The 18,751-nt window shown below is 38.3% G+C and overlaps 1 long non-coding RNA gene across 1 annotated transcript; it reads left to right on the top strand.

The window, feature by feature from the left end:
* The first annotated feature begins 6,129 nt into the window (after nucleotides 1-6,129).
* Nucleotides 6,130-7,470, top strand: LOC126381377 (uncharacterized). Its single transcript, XR_007568788.1, has 3 exons — nucleotides 6,130-6,263; nucleotides 6,695-6,768; nucleotides 7,290-7,470. It is a non-coding gene; the product is annotated as an uncharacterized LOC126381377 (long non-coding RNA).
* Nucleotides 7,471-18,751: the final 11,281 nt, after the last annotated feature.

The raw sequence follows: 18,751 nt of genomic DNA, 5'->3' as shown, positions 1-18,751 counted from the left end.
TTGATTTGTGATGTATAATCTCACAAAGTAATTTTGATTATTATTCCTGATATTTCAGGAACAGTATCCGGACCTCCAGATCATAAGCCTAATGTTCTAATCAATAATACACAGAGGCAGAATCCACTAAAACAGCAACTTTTGACATGTCTTATTAAGTTCTTGTAGGTACCTACCTATACATAATGTATGTATAGATTGGTACCTGCTGAAAGGTGGTCAGGCGTGAGCGAGACCAAGATACTAGGTATAACCCAAATGAGGTGTTCCTGGCTTCTGTACACAGTCCCGATGTGTGAAATTGGTATAAAACTGTAGGTTTGGTAGATAGTAATTTATCTTAGGTACCTATTAAGACTGTATAAGAAGAAATAAATTAATGTTTTATTTTTATTTATTTTCAACTTAAATTAAAAGTAAATGTGTAAGTAGATATCTGGGGTGTCAAAATGGCTACATCAAAGCAAATCATCTACGAAAGCAATATTGCTATTTGATATTTGTTTGCATCGCACACTTACTTTTATATGCACAAATGTGAAACTGCAATATTGCTTACATAGATGAATTGCTTCAATGTGGGTATTTTAACCGCCCTGGTCTATAAACTGTTCAATAAAACAGTCCAAAATTCAGAAATAATTATGTACTTGATTGACTTTTTTTAACTTTTGTCCCTTTTATTCCACAGTTCACTTGGAAATATAAATGCATCGCATACAGTATTGGCATATAGTAGGTACTTTACAAGTTTTTGACTATTCCAGTGCTTTAGTAGTTCCCAGTAAGAATATGTTACCCAATTGTACAAAAGTTAATTTAATAATTCCAAATTGACATTGAGCACAATACCTAATTATATTATGTTCTTCAGACAGAAAAACCTGTTCTACTGCTCTAAACTGTTGATCTCAGCTTTTTTTTTTTTTTTTTTTTTTAATAATAAGTGTTTATTTCCAAAAATAACACAAACGAAAAGTTACAATAGCAGTTGATCGTACAGAGTTTTGATACAGATAGTGATTCTCTGTCCCCCAAACTAGGAAAACCTGTATTTTGGGGGGTCAGCGAGTCCGGAAAGTTATAGTGCTAAGGTACAGACCAAGGCTTATTATAATAATTATAAAATATAACAGCATACGGAGTAAGAAACGGTAATAATATATGTTTAGTCTGTGTTATTACTGCATAGTGTGCGTGTGACAGCGTGTGTGTGTGTGTGTGTGTGTGTGAGTGTGTGTGTATGTGTGCATGAGTGAGTGTGTTTGTGTGTGTGAGTGTGTGTGTGTGTGTGTGTGTAAAAACGTGATATTTAGTCACCAATGCAGCCCTACGTCGTATATGGACTTGGGATCGGAAAGGTATTATTATACGCTAGCCACTGCATTGGTGTAAATGTATGCGTATGTGCGTGGTTATGTGTGTAAATAGTGCCGATAGGAATACCCAATGAAAATATTTGGACGGGGCTAACATGAAAAGGATATCTCCTAAATATAGGTAATTAAACAATTAAGAAACTATTGGCCAGTAGTCAATAGCTTTTCAGTGTCCATATAGTTTAAGGTTAGGAGGTAATGTTGCACCTTATTTTTAAGTTCATATTTGTTGAGAGAATGCATGTTGTCGATAGTTTTATTAAGCTTATTGTACACCACAGAACTTGCAACTTTGAACTGTTTGGTAGCAAAATTTGTCCTATATGAAACTGTTGGGCAGATGTCACGAATGGTGCGTTTGTTAGGATCGCGAGATGCGGGGACTTCTGGATGTTTACGCAATATGGAGCGCAGAAAGTAAATCTGCCTAACCGTAAGCACCTTGGCCAACTGATACAATTCAACAGTGGGGTATCTAGAATGTTTAAAGAACATTACTTTTAGTATGGCTCGCTGTGCCCGTTCTACAGTAGTCATGAACGTTTTAGCAGCAGCACCCCAGGCGGGGATGCAGTACGACAGAATCGACTGACAAAGTGAAAGATATACTACACGAAGAGTGTCAGCATCAGCGGAGTGACGTAATGATCTAAAGATATAGATAAGTCGTCTACATCTTGATGATAAGTTTTCTATGTGAGGTTTCCAATTTAGACATTCATCCAAAGTAACACCTAGATATTTTACCTTATTGGCTCTGTCTAAAGGGAGACAGGAGCATGTGGTCGTTAACGTGGAACAATTGTGTATTTTTAAGTCAAACAGTGAGGATGGGCGAGTTCTTGGTCCTATATGAAAAGGAAGATACGTCGTTTTGGCTATGTTTAACGTGAGGCGATTCATAGATAGCCAGTTGCTAACAATTCGGAGAGCAGTTTCAGCATTAGATCGTACTGCATCCCAGCCCGGGCCAGAAATAAGTAAAGCGGTATCATCTGCGTAAGTAAATATTCTGCAGTTAGGGATGGAGAGCCGGCATAGCTGATTGATATACAGCAAGAAGAGTGTGGGCCCCAGAATAGAGCCCTGGGGAACACCATATGTTATTGGCAACGATTGACTTAGAATTCCATCTACCCTGACGCGTTGATTGCGATTTACAAGATAGTCTTGGAATATTTTATACGCTACGCCTCGAACACCGCATTCCTCGAGTTTCGAAAGAAGGATGGGAACATGGACAGTGTCAAAGGCCTTGGACAAATCTAATTAATGTAATACTTAAAAGCTTGATTGTAAGTATTACATTAATTATGTTAAACTAAATGGTGACAAATGATAAACCGATTGTCAAAATAATAGTCTAGCAAATAGGGGGAGTGGCAATAACTTTACCACCATGTTAAGTAGGTATTTCTTTTTATTTTATTCCAGTCTTGATTGTCATTGATTCTTTCAAATTGTTTGTTTGATAACTTTTTGCAGTTTAATATTAAAAATAAATAAAAGTAAACATTTAACTACTTACCGCAATTCTCAAGCCATACTTTTAGGCGGTTGACGTCATTCCACGGAAAACGGAACATTGACTTCTGTTCCGAAGAATTTGTACAATTATAATAAGAACAATTGTCTGCAGGCATTTTTTATAACCACTATTCCTGTGTCGCTACGTGAAAGCAGGTTTCACAAAGAGGTTTCATGAAGCTAAATCAAAGGTGTGCGTTACCCCAACAAGAAAGTATCTCCTAGAGTTATATGAGTAGAACGTATAGTTGGTGCCTTATCTGCTGTAAATGTGCCCCCACATAAAAAATGTGTGCCCCCTGTCGTTTCGAAAAAAAATCGAAAAAACGATTCTTGCTGGGGTAACGTTTTTCTAGCAGGAAAATTCTAAACGAATGATCGGAGAGAGAAAAACTGTGCATGGCCAGATAGCTTATATGTGTGCCAAAATGTGCCCCCAAAAATAAAATCTGTGCCCCTTCAGATTTTCGAGATATTGCATTTCCTGCTGGAGTAACGTTTTGATGAATAGTATATCTCTAAAACCATTGCATGTGCCCCTGTAGAATAAACATACGCGAGTAGCTCTTAATGTGTGCCCCTTTGTGCCCCAATTAGATTTTAGAAAATATTTATAGTTTTCAAGTTATCGCGGTTTTATGAAAACCCGAAAAAACATCGCAGCGCCTAAATGAGACAAGGCATAACTTCGCTGAAAACTGTATTCGGTCTTTCTTGACGCTAATAATAACCATACAAAGTTTCAAAAATGTTCATGCATGCGTTTTTGAATAATCTTGCTAAAAGTAAAAACGATGGTGTCATAACTTTGACGGCAAAATACAAGGAACTGGCACAATCCCAGATGTGTAGGTGTAAACCAAAATCTTGTGCCTTTAGTCAAAAATATATGGTGAAAATATTGAGCTTCAAATGTTACGCATTAAGTAAATATAAACAAAAAACCAAAATATGTAAACAACGGCTGGTTATCCGACCAAATCTGAATGACTACTAAAAAGCGACGGATTCATACATATCGATGACCTTCTTTACTTTACTCACTAACCGGTTCACACGTGTTGTGCCTGAGTACACTGAAGTAGAAAAGTAATAACTAATAAAATAAAGTTGTTATTGGATTATATTTTAATAGCTGTTTCTATGACCTTACACATGATTAAGTACATTTATAAGAGCCATTTTCAAATAAAATGTACATGTGACTAACATGCTCAAAATCGTGACCAAACTGTTTTGTGACATACCTGTATTTTTATACTAATGTAAGTCACATTTATTGTAAAGCAGAGTTAAAACTATGTCCTACTGCTCAAATTGAGCAGGGTCCGGCAGGGAGCTAAAATGCAGGTTTAATGATCAAATTTAGCATTTATTCGAAACCTCCAAATTATTATTTTAAAAAATTACACTAAAACTCTTTTATATCTATTTTCCGTAAATGTCGGATTTATTTATTAGTGAAACGTTTTGTATGGAGATAACACCGGACGCCGCCGGCATATAATTTGTTAAAATTTTCAGCCGCAGTGTAAACATGTTTTAACTTTACACGTAGATGTGAGTTACGTCATATGAGAGTGACGAAATGTGACTCATATGTGTAGCATTTTCGTGAGAAACAACCTCAATTAGCCACAATATCAGAATAACTTGTAATATACAGATAAAGACGATACATACATGAATTGTATTAATAGGCTAATGCTATGAAAATAATACTCGCTTCTTTATTTCGAAATGCACTGTTATTCACACGTATTTTTTTTGTACAAATTGCAGCGACGTTTCGTGACAACAAATAAACTGACACTAAATATTTTCGTACTAAATAAAGGCGTAGGAAAAAAGAAAAAACAGGAAAACTCATTCCTACATCTTTATGAACTTAGAGCATTGTATTGATGATATTGATGATTATAATTTTGTATCTAAGTACATATGTCTTACAGCCGCGAATAATATTTTAATCAACATACAACCAAGCACTGGCCTGCAAATTGCAGTATCACTACGTGTCCCAGCGCGGCGTACAAGACATACCCAATTATTTCATGTTCCATTTTATTCCACTAATTTTGGCAGTAACGCCGTAGTCAGTCGTATTTCTCGAACTTATAATGAAAAGTTTGCCGACATTGACCCATTCGCAACTTCTAAACAAACATTTTTGAGTAAAGTGTACTTGTCCTTATTTAATGAACAATCATAGTAATCGGAATGTATTTATTCTTTGACCACTAACTTTTTGGACTGCCAACAAGGCATACCCACCCGAACAGAGATTTATTTTAAGTATACATACTGTTCCTCTCTGTGTCCATATTTGTCATATATGGTATATATTTATTATTTATTACCTATATTATCTCGATTATACATATACTCTTTTATAGTTGTATACTTGCCTCCAGGTGGTTGTACCTATATGTGGCTCTTCATATCCGATCCCAAGGTTCTAAGGTGATACCGTAGGGCATATAGGTGCAACTACTTACACACATCTATTAGTATTCATACACAATCTTGCGCACACACACACCCTTACACACACCCTTTCCCACAAGCATACATTTCACATTCACTGATAGTCTTTATGTTATTTCGTCATTTGTGTTTCCTTCTGATTGTACAAATGAATCATCTACTAATATTATCTGTTATAAGAGAGAAAACACGTGCCTCGCACACCAGCAGTGCTTATGAATGATTATGTAACTGAGTCGCTGTTATATGGATCATTATACCTATTACTGTAATACTTACTGGAAAGACTACAACGTTCTACTCCTTTATTTAAGTAATAATTAGAGGATAGCTGTTATTGGCTTTGGTTTAGTTAGTAACATTGTAAAACATTTAGATTAAGCTGTTGTTATCCCAAATAAACATAAATAAATAAAAAAACGTAGGAAAATTCGAATTTCGCAGGCTGGTTGGAGCATTTACCAGAAGATTCCCTTTTTTCGCCTCCCCACACCGCTACATACATCTCTGGCCCCGCGGCGTCCGCTGACGTCGTCACGCAAGGAATCGCTTTGTGTAGCTTAGAGAAAGTGAGACAGCTAGTACGCGTACGGTGTTAGTGTGACAGAGACAGTTACGTGTAACGTCGCTCTATTATGAATAATGGATACAAAGTGTTTATTGACTAGGAAGTGCGTTTGGATTATTACTTGGTATTGGTAAACAGTTGCAGTTATGTTATGACGCCAAGGACACTGTTACGTTGAGTCATGCAGTTGCACTGATACTGTTTGTTTACGTTTTTTTAAGTTGGTTGAAAGTGGCGTATAAGCATTTTATAACAATTATGTGGTTGTAGGGGTGGTGAATTTTATGGCACGATCTGCAGTGGTAAGTATTTAATGGCATTGTTTTGACTTATTTAAAAATACTTGTACCTTATCAAGCACTTGGGATTTTTTTTTCATTACTGTACCTATTTATTTATTTTTTAACTAATATGTTCTAAATCATGTTTGTTTTGTTTTCATCTGAAAGGATATACATACTTTCCGATTGGTCCAATAGAAATTTCGTCAAAAGCGATTCAGTAATTTGTTTACTTTTTTGTATAATACGTATTTAATTCTCTTCTTGTGGTAGGTTGATGACATATAATCCCTTAATAACTTCTAGTTACTATGTAAAAAAATAATTCATGACAAGAATTCATGTCTCCAAAACTAAGACTCGACCACAATCCGTCAACACTCAACATGTCACAGTCACAGGGTTGTATCTTTTTAGCCGAAATAACTAAATAATTGATTTGATTTTTACAGAATGTTCTATGGCAGCCATAACAACAATAATATAAACCAAGCAGGGAGGGGTTCCCATTGTTTATCTAGATGATGTAAGTAATAATTTTGTTGATCTATAGAATATATATATTTCAAAAAGTTCTGGCGGACCGATCAGGCTAAATGTATGTTATTCAGGGTTAAATTTTACCAGAACTGTATTAAACTTAATTGCTGGAGTACTTCTGGAAAAAATTGAGCACAACATCTTATATCCACGGATATACACATAGAGAATTTATTAGTCTTTGGATATACACAAACTTACAACCTATAAAAATAGTGTAGAGTCAGGAAATGGGTAAATAGATTCAGGAGTTTTGGGCCAATTACAATACTTGGTTTGGGCCAAGTACAAAACCTATGTCGTCATTTTAAACGCTGAAGGCTGAACGTACATCTCAGACCTGAGACGTACCTACATAAATCAAGTTTCTCGTTTATTGCCCGTGGTCCTGGTCCCTTAGTAGGTACGAGTATTTTTTTGCTCGTGGTTCCTTCAAGAAATATATACTGCCGAATTAAATTGTCTGAAGAAAAAAAGTCAAATAGAAATATTTCCATTATTTTTCAGTGTAATACCCACCTTCAAGAAAGTTCATATGGTATATGCCTCTCCTCAGCATACTACGGTCCTGCACCAACCTCACCCAATATGATACAGGCCCTCCTTCACAATGTCGTCCCACCAACGGGCGGGTAGTCTGCCCCAAAAAAGATACGGTAGAGAAATGTAAGCCGCTTCACAAGTCTCTCAAGAGTTATTTTTAAGTTACTTTTATTTTCTTCTTTTTTTTTTAACACACCCGTTCTTTCATTCACATACGTACAATTTTGACAATTTTACTATACAATAATGTCAACTCGAATAGGAAATTTTTCTAAAGAATATTTAAAGAGAGTGATTAATAATAAATAATTTATAATATTTATAGGTAGGAAATTTGATCTGTGATTTGATGCAATAATTACTTTAAGAATTAAAATTAAGGGAATAAAAATAATAATTTCCACATCAACAAGCTGTTTCATTTATATAGTCACAAGGTGCATTTAATATATTTTTTAATTAGCCCTCAAAACTTTTGAACGCGACTGTAAGGACAACAGCTTAGGTATAATACGTCCAATAAAGAAGGTCCTCGTTAAGTATGAATCCGTCGCTTTTTAGTAGTCATTCAGATTTGGTCGGATAACCAGCCGTTGTTTACATATTTTGGTTTTTTGTTTATATTTACTTAATGCGTAACATTTGAAGCTCAATATTTTCACTATATATTTTTGACTAAAGGCACAAGATTTTGGTTTACACCTACACATCTGGGATTGTGCCAGTTCCTTGTATTTTTCCGTCAAAGTTATGACACCATCGTTTTTACTTTTAGCAAGATTATTCAAAAACGCATGCATGAACATTTTTGAAACTTTGTATGGTTATTATTAGCGTCAAGAAAGACCGAATACAGTTTTCAGCGAAGTTATGCCTTGTCTCATTTAGGCGCTGCGATGTTTTTTCGGGTTTTCATAAAACCGCGATAACTTGAAAACTATAAATATTTTCTAAAATCTAATTGGGGCACAAAGGGGCACACATTAAGAGCTACTCGCGTATGTTTATTCTACAGGGCCACATGCAATGGTTTTAGAGATATACTATTCATCAAAACGTTACTCCAGCAGGAAATGCAATATCTCGAAAATCTGAAGGGGCACAGATTTTATTTTTGGGGGCACATTTTGGCACACATATAAGCTATCTGGCCATGCACAGTTTTTCTCTCTCCGATCATTCGTTTAGAATTTTCCTGCTAGAAAAACGTTACCCCAGCAAGAATCGTTTTTTCGATTTTTTTTCGAAACGACAGGGGGCACACATTTTTTATGTGGGGGCACATTTACAGCAGATAAGGCACCAACTATACGTTCTACTCATATAACTCTAGGAGATACTTTCTTGTTGGGGTAACGCACACAAATCAAAGTCCGATTTCAGTCCAGGGTCAGTTTGTAAATCACAATACACAAAACGTAGAAGGCGCGTTCGACTCGGAATTCAAACGAACGAAAACAAACATTTTCAAACATAGGTAGGTAGGTACTAACCTACCTACGTTATTTGAAAGTTGCGTTTTTTTTGTTCTCAAATTTAGTTTCTAATGATATCTATAGGTGGTTATATTATTTTTAAAATTTGATATTGTATCTCCCATAATTATTACAACGGAATTACAACTAAACATTTAATAAATTCAATAAAAATGTATTTTGCAAATAAACACAAACTTTTGAAAACGTAATATTTTATTATCTGTGGCAAAGCTAGATCGATGTTGCAATAATTAACGATAGATGGCGCAACTTTAAGCGAGCTTCTTACACACAATTATAGATGGCGTTGATAAAAACGAGACCGTTCAACCCCTCAACAAGCTCCATACTCGACGTAGTTCCGACGTAAATCCGCTAGAGTAACCAATAAATTTAAAAATATAAAAATCTCCATAAAATGCCAATATCTTTGATTAACTTTTGGTTGGAGTATAACTTTTAAATTATAAAACATAATTTTAGTGCCTATTTATCGATTATTGGCTTTTAAAGAAACTTTAATTCTTTATCGGTACTATTAGCGTCATCTATTGAAATTTTTTTGAACAATGTTTCCTAATGTTCGCGATGAGAACCCATGGATTAGACTATACCCCTCAACACATATAAAATAAAGTAATAGGTAGTTTATGCACACAATAACACAATAAACGAATATTACCTGTTCATACTTATTTAAGCTACAAGTTTCAACTTGTTCACCCAGCTCCTTTGACATCAGGTAACATGAGTACAGCGCGGATGCCAGCACTCGATCTTCTTTATCATGCGCGCCGTATATACTTCTCACAAGAGTTTTTTCTTTGACCTTATCTCCATCTCGGCAAAGACGATGAATTTGTATTGATACTGTAAATTTTGGGACTTCATCCCCCACTATAGCGAGAAAACTCATTTTCGGCATGGACGCGGACATTTTCTAAGGTGTCGCACTAACGAGAAGCGAAATAGAAATGAAATAAATTATGATGCAACGTCGCGGTCGCCACGTCGCCCCGCACATATGCGCCTTCTCATGTTACCGCACGTGCACACTCAAAATCGCTTAGGTTTTCATTGTCGCATTGTATTTCACATTAACAAGTTTAAACATGAAAAATGGAGACTGGCGATTATAATTAAAGGAAGTATTTATCTAAGTACTTATTTCATCACACTAATGTTATAAATGCGAAACCCCTAAAGAGCTGAACGGATGAAATATGGTAGCTAAATATATCACATAGCTACTGCATTAACGCATAGGCTACTTTTTATCCTATAAATTTTGAATCTACATTGTAACGAAGCATTTCGGACCAACGAGACTTGTAGCGACATCTTGTGGTTTCTGGCGATATAATGTTGTTTCACAGATCACAGATGGCGCTGCAGGGTTATCGATGGGCCCGAATATTTTTAATTATTTTTATTTTCTTCAAAATTTGGTATATTAAATTATCTGCAACATTTATTAAAAGATTTAGTTTTGGATAAGTTTTGATCAAACAAGTCGATCGTTTGAACAAACAAAAAATTGTCGTTGATTCAGCGAATCTATGGTTTAGTAGATTTTTATTTTGGTTGGCAACATTGTTGGTTTGTGTGTCAGACTGACAGCTGGCTGAGCCGAGAGACAGGTTTTGGAAAGTGGGGACGTCGCGAGAGCGCCGGAGACTCCACTGCCGTAACTATAATGTGGGCAAATTAAAAGCCACGATTTATCGGCGACATCAAGAGCCGATGTCTCAATTTAAATAAACAACTTAACCGAGATGGTGAGTCCTCGCAATTCTTCGTGCATATTTTTGCACCAACTTTGTGATAACCTCGAGGTCCTTGTTTTCAGCAACATCACTGAAATCCCATCGCCTAAGGTCCAGTGGGTGGGTTTAGGTTTCATCCGAGCGATGCCCAACTATCCCGGATGAACCTGTAAGTTATTTTCTTTGTTTTACACTCGTGAGTTGCCTTGCCACGCTGTCAGCTGAACCACATGCTAATCATTGCCATTCCTTGTTGCAGATGGGGTTTTTTAATTGTTTTAACGTCTTTAAAGTTTTGTTTAATTTTCTGACGTTTTTAAGTTCTATGAAGAAGTTTATGATTGGATCAGACTATTTCAACAAATGTTGTGAATGAAGATTGCTACTGTTTTCTTCTGCGTTTGCAAGTTATTTCAAGCTTCATTACGGCGGAGCTTGCCCTGGTTGTTTGCACGTCGAAGCTTTCCTTTGTGCGGCGCGCATGTGGATGTGCCGCGCCTCTCCTTTTGTCAACACTCCGCATAAGGCCCGGTGAAGGACTGCGAGGTTGACCGGGGACGTGCAGCCTGCCAGCTGCGTACAGTTGGCCCGCTGTGCCGCCAACATCCGGCACGCCCCTGGCCTGAGCCGGCCTCAACGCATCACCTGTACGGTATACCGGGACGCCTCAGGTAGGCCTGATAGTCGGAGGTCCTCGAGTAAGTGAGGTGCCTACAAGGAGGACGGAAAGATGTTTAAAACCTAGTGCTATCTTATGGTCATGTCACAGAGTGATACTTTACCTAACGGCCCACTAGTTTTCATTGAATTCCATTCTCTAAGTAAAAAGATTCCGTTTCAGTGGCGCCCTTCTTGGTGAAATTGTCGCTCTGTACAACCATTTTAGAATATAAGTGGTGTTGGCATAAACTTTAAGAATACATTTTGTGAAGACAGTGTATTTTTTTTTTATTATTAAAAGTGATGGGATTTTGTGTGAATTGTTTGTGTTTATGTTGCATCTTGAAAATAATGGACGATGAACGAAAACCACAGGCAGAATTCCCAATCATCACCGAAAAGCTGAAGGAGCTGCAGGCAAAACTTGATTTAGCAGTGAAGTCTAGGGAACGTCATCACCTTATGCGTGCTAGGGGTTTGTATAATCATCTTCATCACCGTCTTGAGCGTGTAGTATGCACGGAGTCTGTCGATAGGGACATAAAATTGAAGCTGAATAAAAATCTTATAGCTTGCGGTCACTCATTGGAGAAATTGTTGACAACAAAAAACGTCATCGACCCAGAAGAGGAAAACCGGGTAAAAGGGACAGATGGTTCAGCAATTAATTTAATGAAGTGGAACATTAAATTCGACGGCCGTACGAGTCCACATACGTTTTTGCAATCCATAAGTGAACGCGCCTCAGCGTTCGGAGTTAGTGATAATGTACTTTTCAGGTCCGCCTTTTGTTTCTTTTCGGATCAAGGTTTCTTTTCTTCTATGGTTTAGAGGTGTTAAGGAGCAGGTTTCGTCTTGGCAGGAATTAAGTGAGCTTTTAGTCCAGGAATTCTTACCCGTTGATTTCGATTATCGTTTGCTGGGGGAGATTAGAGCTCGCACCCAAGGACAGGATGAACCAACACACATCTATTTTGCAGTTATGAACTGTATGTTTTCACAATTGAAACGACCCCTTTCGGATAATGACAAATTGGAAATTTTAATACATAATATTAGACCCGTTTTTAGAGAGCAGTTAGCATTTCACGACATATCTACGATAGCTGAACTAAAAGATAAATGCCGTAAAATAGAATCTGCGCGACAAATGACACAGCTGTTTGTCGAACCACCTATGCAGTCTAGTTTAAACAGTGACTTTGTTTACAAGGGTAAAACGAAACCTGTAATGCCCGTCAGCGAATCCGCCGATAGTAGGGAAACCGAACAGGTTTCGGTAGTTCAGCCAACAAATCAGGCTCAAACTTTTAGGCAGCGACAACCGCCAAATAATGAAAAGCCTGGTAGTTATGAAACTAGATCCGCGGGTAACAAGACAGTATTTTGTAAAAGATGTAAGGTGTCTATTCACTCAACCGCAAGGTGTAGGGACAAGACAGTTAAATGTTTTAAATGCGGTCATTTTGGGTTTACGGTAAGGTCGTGCCCAAAATGTAATAACCCAAAAAACTAGGTTGCTCGGACAATAACGCCGATCCTCCATCGAAGGTCGAAGATGGGGATTGGAAACAATGGTTACAGGTAGTAACTAATTATTTTAAGCTTAACAACGTAGCTTCCGTTTTGTTCGAGCCCAATGATGATGACGTTCGACCATATTTAAAACTTAATGTCCTGGATTTGACAATTTATGGATTACTGGACTCAGGTGCAGCAATTTCAATTTTAGGTAATGGAGCACATACATATTTTAAATCATTAGGTTTCACAGTACAATCTGGGAAAGACACTAATGTAACTGTTGCGGATGGTTCCCAGTGTACCTCTACAGGATTTTTAATGTTGCCCATTACATTTAATGGTGTAACCAAAATTTTGAAGTTTTATATAATACCCAGCATTAAGTTAAATGTTATTTTAGGCGTAGACTTTTGGCGGGCATACAATTTGATGCCAGAAATTTTTGAAAGCGTTTCTTACATGAGAGGTCCACAAAAGTTTTTAGAAATGCCAGTCAACTCTATACAAGCTTATGACAGTCTTCCCAATGATCACAAGGAGTTAGCGGAGTTATGATAACGAAATTTCATGACATTTCTTTTGAGCGCAAGAGTTTAGGTAGGACGCATCTTACTCAGCATGTCATCGACACTGGGGTTGCGCCACCGGTCAAGTGTAGACCTTATCCCATGTCACCGGAAAAGCAGAAGGAACTACATAAGGAGTTGGACAAGATGCTGGAGCTGGACGTTGTCGCCCCGAGCGAGAGTCCTTGGAACAATCCAGTCCTTATGGTTCCTAAAGCTGACGGTACATGGCGATTTTGTCTGGACTGCCGGAGGCTCAACTCTGTGACAAAAGGCGATGCTTATGCCATTCCCTACATACCCCAGATATTGGATAGCCTCAAGAATGCCAAATACATCAGTTCTGTGGATTTTAAATCGAGCTTTTGGCAAATTCCACTCGACCCTAGCTCACAGGAGAAGACGAGTTTTACAGTGCCTGGTAGGGGGTTGTTTAAATTTAAAGTTATGCCATTCGGCCTATGCGGAGCTCCTGCTCGCCAACAACGGCTCATGGACATGTTGTTTGGACATCCTTTCTGCAGTGACGTAACTAAAGGCATGATATTCGTGTACATCGACGACATTATAGTAGTTGCTGAAGATCTAGAAACGCACATACTTCTTTTAAAAAGTCTTCACGAAAGAATACAGAGCGCCAATTTAACGATCAACTTTGAAAAGAGCAAATTCTTCCGTAGCTCTTTAAAATATCTGGGTTATGTAGTGGATGAGTTTGGGCTTAGGACGGATCCCGATAAGGTTCGTGCTGTCCTGGAGTTCCCGGTACCCAAAAATCCGAAAGAACTAAAAACCTTTCTAGGTGTTTGTTCTTGGTACTGTAGATTTATCAGGAATTTCTCCACCATTGCGGCACCCTTACACGCTCTTACCAGCTCAAAAACGAAATTTATTTGGAACCAAGAAGCAGAAAACGCTTTTGTCACTTTAAAAAACACATTAGTTTCAGCTCCAATTTTAGCCTGCCCTGATTTTAGTAAACCATTTTCAGTTCACTGCGATGCATCTAATTTTGGCGTAGGAGGTGTGTTAGCGCAGAATATTGATGGCCATGACCGCCCTATCGCTTATATCAGCAGATCCCTTAACAAAAACGAACGTAACTATAGTGCTACCGAAAGGGAGGCGTTAGCAGTTGTGTACGCGGTTGAAAAATTTGAACCATATTTAGGTAGTAGACCATTCACCGTCGTAACCGATCACGCTTCACTTAGGTGGTTCATGAATTTGGAGAATCCTACGGGACGCTTAGCACGTTGGGGTTGTAGGTTATCCCAATTTAATTTTACAATCGAGCATAGGAAAGGGAAGGATAATGTCGTCCCTGATGCCCTCTCACGATTGCTGCATGTGGATGCCATCGATGCTCCAAATGCAGGAACCGGTGATGAGTGGTATGATAAGGTTTACTCTGGTTGTACGGCTTATCCTAAAAATTATCCCAATTATCGCGTCGAAAATGGTACTCTTCTACGATACAGCAAGGGTAAGTATGCCCTGACTCAGGAGTTTGATTGGAAGATTGTTTTGCCAAAGTCAAACCGTCTGCAGGTCATGTCCGAAAACCACGAACCACCGACCTCGGCACACCTCGGAGTGTTTAAAACGTAGGTTGTGTTTGAGGTATTTCTGGCCAGGAATGTACCGCGACGTGCTTGATTTTGTCAACAAATGTCGTATTTGTTCCGCTTATAAGCACAAGACCGAACTCACTCCTGGGATCATGGGTCAGCCTAAGCAGTGCTATAGGCCGTTTCAAGCTGTATCCGTAGATTTGGTAGGACCTCTTCCACGATCACGTTCGGGTTATATGCACCTTTTAGTAGTAACATGCTGTTTTTCAAAGTACACCATGTTATTTCCACTTCGTCGAGCGACTAGTGCTGCAGTAGCTAAAAACTTTGAGAATTATGTGCTTCTAGCTCACGGGATTCCTGAAACCGTAATTACCGACAATGGGGTTCAATTCACGGGATCAGAATTCAGTGGCCTTCTCAAGAAGTACAATATTCCACGAGTTCACTACGGGCCTAGGTATACGCCACAGATTAACATGGTGGAAAGGTACAACAAAACAGTCATGACAGCTGTTTCGTCTTATGTAGCTGACGATCATAGAACATGGGATCTTAATTTATTTAAGGTGCAGTTTGCAATGAATAGTGCAGTGAACGAAACCACTGGGTTTAGTCCATTCTTTTTAGTCCATGGCCCGGAACCAATTATTAACGGTTCTTTTTATAAAAACGACGATAGGGAATATGAGGTCTCTATGCCAAGGGACGAGTATGCAGGTGAATTTGGGGTCCTTCGGGATATTTTTAATAAGGTTCGAGTTAATATCGAGAAGGCTCACACGACGAACGCGAAGTACTACAACCTGCGACGCCGTAACGTTAATACTTTGCGCGAAGGTCAAGTAGTGTGGCGGAAAACGTACGTACAGAGTGACGCCGCAAATTTTAAAGCCTCGAAACTTGCCCCAAAATACGAGCAGTGCGTAGTTAAAAAGGTTTTGTCACCCTTAGTACGAATTAGTCTCATTTAGTGGCAAGAACTTAGGTTCTTGGCACATAAAAGATTTAAAAATTTAATTTCCAAATTGCCCCGTGTTCCCCATGTCATATTTTGTTTAAAACAATTTTTACCGGCTTGGATCAGTATATTTGGCTCAATTTAAATTTACGTTTATAAAGAAAGCTACAGTATTTTTCTTTTTCATAATTAGCTTTCATAACTTTTTTTTTTAGAATAAATAAAACTGGTGGCCTAGTAACAACCTATTTATAACAAACACGTTTTATTTATGTAGTTAAGACTAATTGAGTCATTTTGATTTTTTTTTTAAAACAACTACATTTGGTCATTTACTAATAAATTTTTTATGTTTAATTTTTTTTTTAGTGTGTTTATGGTGCACTAATAAGGCCCATACACACTAGCGTCTGCAACGCAGCGTTTTTATGAACGCTCAACTTAGCGTTTCATATTTTTATGTTTTTTGTTTAGGCGATTATAGCCAATTATTTAATATAGTTTTTTATGTTGCTCGCGACAACATTTTTTAGGCATTATAGTAGGCATTTATTATAAACAAATATTTAGATAGGGAACCTTATTAGGTTACTCATTGTTTTTTCCTTTTCGACGGAGCGGGTAGTGACTCCTTAAATAAGCCTCTAGCAACTGTTGTTTTGTTTTTTGTCTTTGTCTTTAGAATTGGCGTATCGAGTGACACTATAAGAGTCGTCAGCTCAACAGGGTTATGAATGTGGGTAACATCTAGTGAAATTGATACTGGGTGCTACTATATGAAAGAAGTGAAAGGTGATCAATGAATGGTGATGAATAACAGGTCGGGGTAATTGTTGTGCTTAGGGTTGTGCTGTTTATATGTTTGAGTTGTGCTTCGTTACGTTTTTTTTTTATGAATTGTTTTGTCGTCTCGTCTTTAGAGACAGTTTTTTAAATTTAGACTGGTTGTGCGCTCCAGGCTCTATGGCTGAGGGCAGCCGTGTTTCTCACCCAGTTCGAAACCTCTCGTGGGTAGGAGGGTATTGTAACGAAGCATTTCGGACCAACGAGACTTGTAGCGACATCTTGTGGTTTCTGGCGATATAATGTTGTTTCACAGATCACAGATGGCGCTGCAGGGTTATCGATGGGCCCGAATATTTTTAATTATTTTTATTTTCTTCAAAATTTGGTATATTAAATTATCTGCAACATTTATTAAAAGATTTAGTTTTGGATTAGTTTTGATCAAACAAGTCGATCGTTTGTTGTCGTTGATTCAGCGAATCTATGGTTTAGTAGATTTTTATTTTGGTTGGCAACATTGTTGGTTTGTGTGTCAGACTGACAGCTGGCTGAGCCGAGAGACAGGTTTTGGAAAGTGGGGACGTCGCGAGAGCGCCGGAGAGTCCACTGCTGTAACTATAATGTGGGCAAATTAAAAGCCACGATTTATCGGCGACATCAAGAGCCGATGTCTCAATTTAAATAAACAACTTAACCGAGATGGTGAGTCCTCGCAATTCTTCGTGCATATTTTTGCACCAACTTTGTGATAACCTCGAGGTCCTTGTTTTCAGCAACATCACTGAAATCCCATCGCCTAAGGTCCAGTGGGTGGGTTTAGGTTTCATCCGAGCGATGCCCAACTATCCCGGATGAACCTGTAAGTTATTTTCTTTGTTTTACACTCGTGAGTTGCCTTGCCACCCTGTCAGCTGAACCACATGCTAATCATCGCCATTCCTTGTTGCAGATGGGGTTTTTTAATTGTTTTAACGTCTTTAAAGTTTTGTTTAATTTTCTGACGTTTTTAAGTTCTATGAAGAAGTTTATGATTGGATCAGACTATTTCAACAAATTTTGTGAATGAAGATTGCTACTGTTTTCTTCTGCGTTTGCAAGTTATTTCAAGCTTCATTACGGCGGAGCTTGCCCTGGTTGTTTGCACGTCGAAGCTTTCCTTTGTGCGGCGCGCATGTTGATGTGCCGCGCCTCTCCTTTTGTCAACACTCCGGATAAGGCCCGGTGAAGGACTGCGAGGTTGACCGGGGATGTGCAGCCTGCCAGCTGCGTACAGTTGGCCCGCTGTGCCGCCAATATCCGGCACGCCCCTGGCCTGAGCCGGCCTCAACGCATCACCTGTACGGTATACCGGGACGCCTCAGGTAGGCCTGATAGTCGGAGGTCCTCGAGTAAGTGAGGTGCCTACAGGTGTACGGACAGTGTTTTTAAACATAGTGATATCCCATGGTTGTTACGGAGTGACAATTAACCTGACGGACCAAAGCGCGACCTGTCTCCCTCCATAGGGTTTTTACCTTCCTATGGTTGATTCAATCTGTATATTTAAAATTATATATTGTACAAATTCAAAGGGAGTTTTCTTTGTCTCATGCTCACCGGTCTATAACATCTAGCTGTGCCCTTCAGGTAAACACCACTTTATAAATTTCTGAAACATATCAGTATTTTCATACCTTTTCTATTTCACCTACCTTTTATATAGGTAGTCAAAAATCTTTTGTTTCAACGGTGATTAATTTTAATGATTGTGCAAGACAATATAGTATACTTAGGTATCCTACATGTCGGTACTCGTTTAAACAGTAAGGCCTTCGCCACACTTGGCGGAAATTCCGACGCCGAACTTCCGTTGCGGTAAATAACCTGCCTGTGTGTGCCTGCTATTTGTAATTTTTATACAAATACTTGTATCGGCATTCCGTTGCGGAAGATCCACGACTTAAGGTGATGCGTGTCAGTCAGCTAGGTAACGCTGCGTCAGCAGATGGCGTTACTTCTGCATTTTTCGTATTTTTTTCCATTTATTCGTTTAGTGTTGAGTTCTGACCCAGTGAAACGTTAGGTGGCGAAATCTTACATACATTATCTTTAAGTTAAGCTACAATTTTGAA

Source organism: Pectinophora gossypiella, unplaced genomic scaffold, assembly GCF_024362695.1.
Source record: "Pectinophora gossypiella unplaced genomic scaffold, ilPecGoss1.1 Pgos_48, whole genome shotgun sequence".
NCBI lineage: Eukaryota > Metazoa > Arthropoda > Insecta > Lepidoptera > Gelechiidae > Pectinophora > Pectinophora gossypiella.
This window is presented reverse-complemented; position numbering and strand designations above follow the sequence as displayed.